Here is an 11387-nt window from a genome sequence, read left to right as displayed (position 1 = left end):
ATACACATCTTCCAAGTTTACTACTGTGTACTATGGGAGTCAAAAACTTGCAATAGCATCATTAAATCTGCAAATTTGTTCATAAAACTTTGTGGGAGATTTTTGTTCAACCTGAAAACTCTAAAAGTGAGTTTTAGCTCATTTTAGAATGATGTTATTTATTAAGAGCTGCCATACAACACAAATCCTGGGTGCAAAGATATGCAAACAGTCTGAGAAAAGTATTGATTTCTTTGTGTCAACCAATTCTAATTTTAATGTCTTTGACCAGAAACTAAAATAAATGGGTATCTATATTGATGGCAGCACTATTTTTCTCTCACATTGGCTGTCTGATTTAGATTTACATTGCTTAGCTTTAGGCCAGATCAAAAAAATAACTTATTATTGTAAGATTCATGGTTAAGTTTCAAAATTTTTTAATCAGAATGAAATACAATTGTACACCTATGAAAATTGATTATATCAGTTTCATGCAAAGTAATCAGTTAATTTTATGAAAAAAATCAACTTGTGTGTCCAATTATTACTATTTTCAATTATTCAGTAATCAAAAATTAATCTTTTTAGAGGCAATTCACATCTTGCACAGAAAGCTGTCTTCTCTATTTCTGCCTTAGAAATTTCCATGTTACTTGTGAAGTTATGCTGATTGTGTGAGTGACTAATTTTCTCACACAGGTTGTGTAGTAATGATGGATTATAGTCATGTTGACTAATTGTTTTTTTCAATTACATTGTGATGCTTCTTGTTTGGTGATATTGTTTTGTCTGGTGCACATGAGATGGTGTGTAAGGCAGAGGTGAGACTGTTTCTGTTTTTGTATAATATTCTTTGGCTAGTGTGTCAAATCTGTTTTTGAAATAGCCAAATACTTTGTTGAGGTCAGAAAATGACTGATTTGGGGTATATTCAGTGGTGATGCACACCCACCCACACATTCTAAATAGATCAGTTGTATTTAAGATGGGTCTGGTAAAGCCTAATTCTGGGTGTTATTTATCTCATTTTACTGCTTTAATATCATGCTGAGAAGGTGTGGTCAGTTCTTGTAAACTTCATGAGGAATTACAGTATAACAAGGTATCGAAGGCTACCTTAACTTTTACCAGTGTTTGAAAATATAAACAGAACATTTTGCACTTTATAAGTAAACATGAGCCATGTAAAGCCAACAGTTTGGCCTTTTAACATGTCTTTAACACTTTGTAATTATCATCAACATTGTCTGTAGGAAGTAGAAAGAAAAACAGAATATGAAGGGCTTTGTAAAATGGCACTTCCATGTAGTAAACTTATAAGTACCACATTAAAAGTCAAATTCGTAAAGTGTAGTTTTCATCCCAACAGCTGTCACATTTTGTTTATTTTTAATGAACATGTATTAGATGATATGTTTTGAATGTTATAAAACTCTATCTTTGTAATGCATAATTTGTTTACTTAATCAATGAAATAGTGTGCCATGTTTATTAAAGTTATTGATACAAAGGTTCAAACAAATTGTTGGTGGTAGCAGAGTAATCACACTCTACTCATATTACCTAAGGTAGATCAACAAGTAGGAAGAAAAAGATGAGAAAAAAGAAGGAAGTTGAGGACCTGAACTTGATATTCAAATCTGTAACAACACAGAAAGGTAAAATACTACTCTATATTATGAAATAGGATTTTTCTGTCATCTTTCCTTGCTTGTGGAGAATAAAGTTAATGTTAGATAATTTGAGTATGGAGTAAATTTTCAGGCCTTGGCTTTTTTTCCAGAAATTAACAGTGTGCATGCATTCTAGACTTTATGGAGATTTGTTTTCATTAAAGTTAGCATTATTTTTCAGAATTTATAATGCATAATGGAGGGGTTTAGACATTTTCATTGTTGGTTGGTTAGCTTGGCATTTTATGGCACAAAGCAACTAGGCTATCTGCAGCAGACATTTTGGTAATGAAGTTCGAAAAATTTACCATTTTTCTCTAAATGATAAGAAAAAACATTATTTTAACCAAAATTTTGGAATAACTATTTATGGTTATTATTTCTTACATCATTTGTAGCCCTTATACTTATGACATCTGTAGCTTTTGTAACATATGCATACTTTAAAATATGTTTTTCATTGTTTGAAAGTTATAATGCTCCTAAAAAAATGTTTTAGTTCTTTTAATATCCAAAATAAGTAAAAATGCAAGTGACAAAAAAGAATTGAAAACAGATGTGATATTTGCAAACACTAAAGTATGAATATAGGTGAGGACATGGTTTTCCTCTCAAAGTATAATAAAAAATATTTAATTCCAGTTAAAGATTTCAAATGTTTGTCTAACTGTTTTTATTTTCTAATTGATCACATTAGTAGAAATAAAGATGTAGATTTTAAATTGTTCATTTCAACTTGTATGAGCTAATAATAATAGACTTTCTAATTAATTTTATCACTAGTTACTTGTAACACATAGGTATAAATAATAAAAACAATGAATGTGATGTACACTTATTAATTAAACTACTAGAAGTCTAATTGGACCCCTTCTTCATAAAAGAAAGAAAGAAACGTTTTGCTATGAGAACAGTTGTTAAGAAAGTTTAAATGTGTGGATATAGCCCAGAGTTTGACTATCATGTGTTGATAAAGTTAAAATATACTTTGTTTTTTATAGCTTTGTAAGGTTTCTTTTCTGTTCTCTCTGTTTTGAATTCTGAATGTATTTGTGTATAAAATTATATATTTGAAAGTGACAGAAATTTTCTTCAAAGAGAAAGTATATGATAACTTTACATAAGGTAAGTAAGCTTATACAGTTTAAAGATGGGTTGAATGGATAACAAACCTTATTAATATGATAATGAATCTATAGTGTTTGTCATCATCAGGTTTAATAATATACACTGAAATATATATTGTATGCAGCAAAGAGATTTCATAACTTGAGATTGCTTAAAGCATAATAAAGTTATTTTGTTGATGCCTTGTTTATAATTAATGTTTTTACTTTTTAATAGACATTATGATTTTATTAAGTTGCAGTGTTTGTTAACATATTTTTTAATATGTTCACCAAATAAAAAACTATTTTAAGATGCCCCAAAGCTTCTCTTTTGTACTTGTTTTAAAGTAAGTATTAACAGATAATTCTGAAAAAGTCTAAATTTCACCTGGCTATAGGTCTAACCACATGTGGCTTGAATTGAGTCATGTTAAATTTCAAGAGCAAAATTAAATCATTGAAATAAAAAGAATATAGAAAATAAACTTATAGTTATTCTTCAACACTTTTAAAAAATACATCAGAATTGAAATGTATTCAAAAAAAGTTTATTATGAGACAGTACTACTAAGGTAAATAATGCCATATCTCCAGCATGTTTCTTTATTAGCTAAATACTTTGCTGTTACAACATTATTAGGAGCTGTCAGTATTCTATAAATTCACCAATCTATTTGAAACTGGATTAGTGAACTTGTAGGATGTTTAATAGCTTCTGAAAAATCTCACATTAGAAATCTGAGGTTCAATTCAACATGGTGGACACAGCAGCTATCCCAGTGCAGCTTTGCTGTAAAATGGCCAAGCTCCTGAAAAACTGTAATAGCAAAATGTTAAGCTAATGAAGGTACATTCTAGAGATATAAAGCATTATCTTATTTGTCTTAATGGAACTAGTTTAGTACTTAATGCCTATTTGGGCCAGGTGTTGGTTTAGTGTTTTTTTATCATGATATCCTCTTGAAACATACGAGTGAAAGGATCTTTTGTGTTGGAAGTGTAAAGTTTTTAATGGATAATTCTGACACTTTGATATAAGCAATTAGATTATTCTGTACTACCCTGTCCAGAAATATTGCATTAAACTGGTGATGTAAGTAAATATTTGAGATGCAACTTTTAAACATGCATAATGAACCAATGTATCAACAAAAGCCAAAGCATGGGTTTTATGTGCAATAGCTGGAACTCCTCCTCCTAAGGCATGAAGTTATAACCATTTATTTATAATATGGTGTAGTTTCAGTACTTAATTTTTAGTTTCTGTGAATAGTAAGGTTTAAACTGAGTGATAAGTGTTTTAACCAAATATGAATACATTAATTAATTGATGATTATTGTTGTAAACTTACTTTCTACTAGTGTTTGTGTATATAAATTTATGGGTATGTCGGGCTAATGATTCTTTTACAATAAGTGTCTAACTTGGTGATAAATGTGACAATAAATGAACAGTATGAACTCCTTGTTTTTACAATAATGTGTGTGTGTGTTCAAAAAAAAAATATGTATAATATTCTTTGTGCTATGGAGATCATAGTTGTATCTTAAACATTATATATTTCTCTCTTTCTTGTCAAAAGTTCACTTAGGCCAATTCAATTGCTCTAGAATTCAGCTGACAAGCCCAATTATTTTTCTTTATTTTAATCACTGTAGTGTCCATGAATAATTCATTTACACTGTCACACGAATTACCACAGTTGTCTTTTGAACTTCTAATAATCATCTGCCTTTCGTCAAGTCCACACAGATGGGTTCACGTAGTTTAGAACACCTTTTGATGAGACAAATTATTCTTCTAATCTCTTTCAAACTTTAATATCACCCTTAACACATCACCCATTAGGCCATTAACTCCTATGACAGTTAACTTTACATTTTTTAACTTTTCTCTAACCAAACTTCTCTTTTACATGATATTTACTCTATTTCCACTCATTTCGTCACAGCTATTTATACGTTCATCACTTAAGCCTTCTAGAAATTTCCATAACCTTTACATCAATGAATTACAAACACAAATTAATTAATAACACTACCTATATTAAAGTCTTTAATATCTGACAATAAGCCCCTCTTCAAGGAAATTATTTAAGAAAGTTTTTGTTCACTATATATAAAGATGTTTTCAGCTCACCCACAAAGTATATTGATACTGATTGCACCAATGTTTACGGTCCTTTTGATGGCTGCCCCCTGCTAGTACAGCGGTATGTCTTGGATTTACAACGGAAAATCAGGGGTTTGTTTCCCCTCGGTGGGCTCAGCAGATAGCCCGACGTGGCTTTGCTATAAGAAAACGCACCTTTTAATGGCTTCAATGTGGGACTCTTTGTTACAAAGGTACAACACCCACCTCATGATCCTTACATTATTGACATGCACCTCTGAATGTATGCAAATTGGTGATGTTCTGTCTAGATGATGAACTCCTTCCTGTACAGCTAGTTCTGGAACTTCTTAATGGTAAGTATAATGGCCAGACATGCTCATTCAGTAATGGAGTAGTTCTTCTCACTACTTAACAGATTTTTACTTATATATATTACTGGAAACAGTCCATCTCTATATTATTGTAAAAGCCCTTTCAATGACTGAAGCATCAGCCTAAATAGTCAATGGTTTGTTGAAGTTTGGAATGCAACCTGGTGTTGTTTTCACTTTACTTTGTTGGATAAACCTTTCTTGGTCAGGTTAGTCAATGGTGCACTAATTTTAACAAAGTTTGGGATGAATTCCCTGTAATATCAAAATAAATCCAGAAAGGATCTGGCTTGTTACTTTTTAGTCAGAGCTAGTGTATCTTGTATTTGGAATACCTTCTCCTTTTCCATGGCTGTCTTTCAGTTCCAGCACATAATATCTGATGTAGCACTTGGATGGTCTGATGGTGAGACCTGCTGCTCTCACATATTCTTCATATAGTCTTCCCATTTCACAGTATGTGTCAGGATGGCATCTACACAGTGCTTCATATTGGTAATGTTGCACATCATCCTCCTTATCATGCAGTTGAATGTTTCTGCCGAGTTGACTTGGCGCCTGCTGAAACTGGTAACATCCATCTAGTATTACAAATGCTGTCCTCTCTGTAAATTCTGTCTTCATTAGGATTTGGCAATAACCTTTACTGAGGTTGATCTTTGAAGAGAACCTGACCTGATAGTTTCTAGGTTGTCCATAGGTTCTGAGTTGAACTTCATCACAAGATTTAGCTTTTGGAAATTTATTTAGAAACAGTTTACCTATCCCTAATTTTTGAGATTAAAACTGGTAAATGGTAGGCTGAATTTGAAGGCTTAACAATTCCAGCTTCCAACATTGCCTCAGCTTCCTGCTTTGTAAGGTATCTCATTGTATAAGGCATCTGAAAGGGCTTCACTTTACCTGGATGCCTCATTGTTGTGTTGCACAAGGCCTATCTTTCCTGGTCTATACATGAAGATATCTCTCCTCTTTCCATTCGCTTATCAAAATTTGACATGGTTATATATCATGTTATCTCCATGCTATTTGCACTTTTACTATAGTTGTGCACATATAGGTCTATTTATTTCCACTGTCCTTAGCATTTTCTTCTACCACAACTTACCACTGTATAATCATGACTGTGGCTCACCAAATGTTGTAAACTTACTTAATAGTAATGTAAATTTATAGGTGTGTTGGGCTATGAAATTTTCTACAGTAGGTGTCTGTGACTTGCTGGCAGTAAAATTGACAAAAAATGAACAACATGCACTCCACTTGTTTTTAAAATAATATATGTTTGAAACAAGCTAAATGTATGTACAAAATTATTTACATTATGGAGATAATATTTGCATCTTAGGCACTATACAGTTCTCTTTTTATTATCAAAAGTCCACTTAAGCCAATTCAATTGTTTTATAATCCAGCTGACAAGCTAAACTTATACTTTTTTAATCACAATGGTATCATGCTATCACATGAGTTACTACAGTTGTATCCTTAACTTTCAGTATTATTCTGTTTTTTGTACTTCCAATAATCATCTTTCTTTTGTCAAAGCCCACATATGTGGGTTCAATTGGTTTAGAATATCCTTTTATGAGACATATTATTCTCCTTATCTCTTTCAAACTTTAAATCTCACCATAACATACCAACCATTCACTCCAACAACAGTTAACTTTACAAAGCCTAACTTTTCTCTGACAGAAGTTCTCTCTCATGTGACTTTTACTCGTTTTTCATTCATCTAGTTGTAGTTGTTTATACATGTATCACAGTCTTGACATCAGTGGATTGCAAACAGTGTTCAATAGCCTCAACATCAGTGAGTTGCAAAGTAAATTAATTAATAACACTACCTGCACTAATCTTCTATATTCAAGTTGATGTAAAGTTTAGACATTTTTTTTCAATTTTGTTGTGTAGCATTTCCTAAAATCTTACATTTACATTCTTTTGCTCTCTTTCAAAAAAAAAAATTAAGTGATAGGTGTTTATATGAAGTTAAATTGTATTATTTGTAGTTAAGTAAAAGTACTCTGTTTTTGGTATAACTTTATAGAACTGTATTGTATCCTAAATACTTTGTTATTACATTATTGAATAGTATCATAATTTTATAAAGTTATATTTCCTGTATATAAATTATTATCTGTATGCATTAATAAAATTACATCTTGCTGTATGTAATTTATAAAATTGTGTTCTCTGTGTGCTTTATAATATTATATTGTATTATATCTAATTTTTACGACTGTGTCATTACATTCTGTGTACTTCCAGAGAGCAGCTCTTGGGTTTAACTTGACAAGAATTTCATTTGAAACACTTTTGGCTTGGAAAAAGAAAAATGTATGTGTACTTATTTGTTTCTCTGTTTATCCACACTTCAATACAAGTTTACTTCTTATTGAATTTCATATTTTGTACTCTTGTCTTCCTCTTTTTCATGTTTATGAAGGATAGTATACTTTTAAAATATTTTCATAAAAATTTACATAAGTTGGTATCATTGTTTTAAGTTGTTTAGATTTTTTATACAGTAGACTTTATTGACTTATAACAATATAGATCTTTATTACATTCTTTTAATGAAAACACGTGTGTAAAATGTAACAGTTAATATATAAATTTGGGAAATAAGTACATACACATAAATATAATTATAAAAGATATTGTGTACAAGAATTTTTTTTGTATAATTGCATGATGTTCAAAATTTAATTGAAATATACTTTGTAAGCATAGTATCAACAAAATACATTATTTTGCTTTGTAGATAGCAGAGAAGAAGGAAAAAGTTCAAGTGGAACAAGACAGGAAAAAAGCAGAGTTTAAAGCTGGTCATCACATTGGTGTAAGTGATATTGTAAAACTGTATGACTGTCACCATATGATGAGTATTATTAACAAGTTAAAGTTTGCTGACCATCATCTTGGTGTAATTATAATAGATGAACTCTACTGGTCACCCCTTAATTTAAGGAAATATAACTGCATGTTATCATCATATTGTATCATCTATTGTAAATATTGATGCTGTTTGTTTGACATAAGAAGTAAGTGATCAACAATTTGTAAATTCATTCTTGAAATTACTGATCATCACTGTGATATAAATAATAATATATTTATTTTCAGCATAGCATGTACTTTGCATAAGAAGAGGTAAGCTAACCTTAAAAATAGCAAGACAACTTGATGTAAAATTTTAACGTTATATAGTACAAAATGCATTATTGAGTGTAGTCATAGAGTATGTTTAAACTTGTCAAGTTTATTCTTTTCATTGTTAAGTATGTTGATCTGAAGAGCAAACTAGAATCTTCATAGTTATGAGTCGTCAAACAGCTCAGTGGACGAGAGATGTTTACATTCAACTCAGACTTGGCTGTAGAAGGCTAGATGGGTGAAGATGAGGCAGCATATGATCTATTTCCTCAAGAAGATAGTGAGGTATTAATATTTCTTCTATTATCAAAGCATGAGGTCTTGTTTGTATGCTATTTTATCTCTTAAGGATTTTCATGGAAACGTTATTAATGAAACTTGCTTAATTAAACAGTATGTGTCTTATCCAGTTCATCAATATCATTTGATATCATAGTTTGTTTCTTCAAAGTGAAAAAAAATTTGTACAGTGAAACATTTATATATTTTTATTTCTGTCTCCACATTACAGGCTGTGGTATCACAAGAAGAATTCTCTTTGTAAAAAAAAGACATAATTATAATCTCTCTTTTTTGATTAATACCAGCAAATTGGTTGTTAGTGTTGACATATCCGTGAGCAGTTTTGTGTCTTTTTGTAGTTATGAAATTGAAAATTGATTTTAAAAGGCTTTTATAGTTTGGGAGGAAATAAAAATACACATTTGAACTCAATCCCAAAGTTTAAAAAATATATATATTTTTTTAAAATATTTTTTCATTTGCTTTCAAGGTTAAAACCTTGAAATAAATACCTCATTTAAAATATTTTATGAAAAGTGAATGAAATAATGAATAAAACTGCCTATGGATATTGTATTAAAGAAAGGACATTAGATGTTTAATGGGTCAGTTTACAAGCACTGTAAATGGTGAACTTTCTTCATTGAATGTGAAGTTTTAAGTCAGTTTCTAGAAAAGTTAATTACTTTTAAAGAATCAGTCCCAGTTCCAGATATTTCTCAACTGGAAAGTGTGGCAGTGAGACATATGCTGGGATTAAATCTGAAATTATGGTAAAACTAAATTTGTGGACAATAGTAGCTTTGGGGTTGGAGAACTATTTTAGCTCCCTCCCACTAGTGCTAGCTCTGTTAAGAAATATAATTATAGAATTAATATATATAAATATTACTTTTAAATATTGTCTAATATGTCAAGGCTAACGTGTGTGAGATATATTTATCATAAAATTTGAGGGCATTGGAACATAAAAATTTAATCTTTGTGAACTTTCTTTGCAGTTGCAGAACTGTGATTCATGTGTGGAACTAACAGCTGAGACCCTTATCCTGCAAGCAAATGTAGGATTAACATTCTTAACTAATCTTCATCAAGTGAACAGAAGAAAAGCAAACCTATATGATAAGGAGATGTACTGAGTATCAAGTATGTATTACGTTAAGAAAGTAACAATAGGGAGTTGTGCCTTAAATTTAATTCAAGTGTCTAAGTAGGAAAGTTGTAGTTAAGATTTAATATGAAGTATCTATTTCAATAAGAGAATTGTTGACAAAATTTAAAAAGGTGTATGTTATAATACTATGAAGTTGTTAGAACATAATATAAATTACCTGTTAAAGTAAGATATTGTTAAAAACCATTATTATCAGCTGTAATGATAATTAATTTGTATTTAATAATTATTAATTTAAAAAAAGATGTTTAGACTTATTTAATGAAACCACAAATATTTCATTTTTAGAAAAAATCATGACATTGAAAATGTTAAAAGAAAGGTCTGTCTGTGAAAGGTAGTTTGCAATTTTGTTTACAGATACTAAAAGCTTGAATGAAGCTTATAGCTAATAAGAATGATAAATGTATTGATATGTGTAAAAATTATATATTTGGTTTGTTAGTTATTGTCAATGTTTCAAAATGTATTGAGAAAAATCAGGACAGATTGTATTGATTAAATATCATAAAGATAATTATATCATTAATTCTTGGTATCATTGTTGTTAGTGGTATTTTGTACTAACATGGTGTTCATTATAATTGTTTTATTAAATAAATTTGAAGGAGACGAGGGGAAGCTCCCTGAAGCAGCTGGTGGAGAAGATCATCTTGCTGCTACAGAGTAGATGGAGAAGCTGTTCCAATCAATGAAAACCTATTTGATGAAGAATTGGATGTGGAATAACCAATGCATAATAAGTAGAAATCCTATAAAGTTATAATGTCTGAAACTTAACTGGTAGTATGTGTAACTGAACATTGGCAGTAGCTTATGTCTCCCAGATTCTTTTTAAAGATAATTTCAAAATTGTTTTACAAAGTGCTGATGCCCGACCACAGATACAATCTGTACCACTAGTAGATGGCTGCTCTTCATTTATTTATTACTTACCTACCTATAGCTGAACATTTTTTGTTAATAGTTAAAAAAAACACATTCTATCGAACCTGATGTTTTACCTTTGTCATTTTGTTCAAAGCAAGTTACCAAGTTTGGTTTAAGCAAGTTATTGCTCAATGCAGTGATTAATATATTGTTTCTAGAATTGAAATGCTAAAGTTACCTTAAAAACAAAAATTGCATAAGATTGATAAAATGTATTAAGTAAAACAAGATATAACAGGAGTAAATGTGATTTTTTAAAGAGCAATAATTTTTCTATTTTTAGGAATTTGGTTGTGAAATGTATATTTTTCATTGAATATCTCATTAAAAATATTCATTATTGCAAAATAAATAGTGAAAAAATGAAGCAGTGTAAGTTTTAATTCATTGATTGGCATGCATCAAATAGTGTTTTTAATTTTTGTAAATGCATAGTTGTATTTATTGAATACAAAAAATATTTAATCAACTTTCTACAAAATTCACAGAAGGATATAAACAAAAGCAAACATAATGTATTTCTGACAGTTAAATAGAAACAATAAAAATTAAAAGCAGATGTATTGATATTTAACCCACACAGTGTGT

At 30.1% G+C, this 11387-nt stretch overlaps 1 long non-coding RNA gene across 6 annotated transcripts; it reads left to right on the top strand.

The window, feature by feature from the left end:
• The first annotated feature begins 978 nt into the window (after positions 1–978).
• On the top strand, positions 979–11081 carry LOC143238298 (uncharacterized). Of its 6 annotated transcripts, none has more exons than XR_013020506.1 (6): positions 979–1640; positions 7526–7594; positions 8029–8099; positions 8594–8698; positions 9697–9841; positions 10478–11081. It is a non-coding gene; the product is annotated as an uncharacterized LOC143238298 (long non-coding RNA). The 6 variants fall into 6 exon arrangements; XR_013020508.1 differs by having other exon boundaries at positions 8540–8698; XR_013020505.1 differs by having other exon boundaries at positions 8026–8099; positions 8540–8698.
• Positions 11082–11387: the final 306 nt, after the last annotated feature.

This window comes from Tachypleus tridentatus, chromosome 13 (genome assembly GCF_004210375.1).
Source record: "Tachypleus tridentatus isolate NWPU-2018 chromosome 13, ASM421037v1, whole genome shotgun sequence".
NCBI lineage: Eukaryota > Metazoa > Arthropoda > Merostomata > Xiphosura > Limulidae > Tachypleus > Tachypleus tridentatus.
Note: the sequence above shows the minus strand (reverse complement) of the source record. Positions and strands in the feature narration are given on the sequence as shown.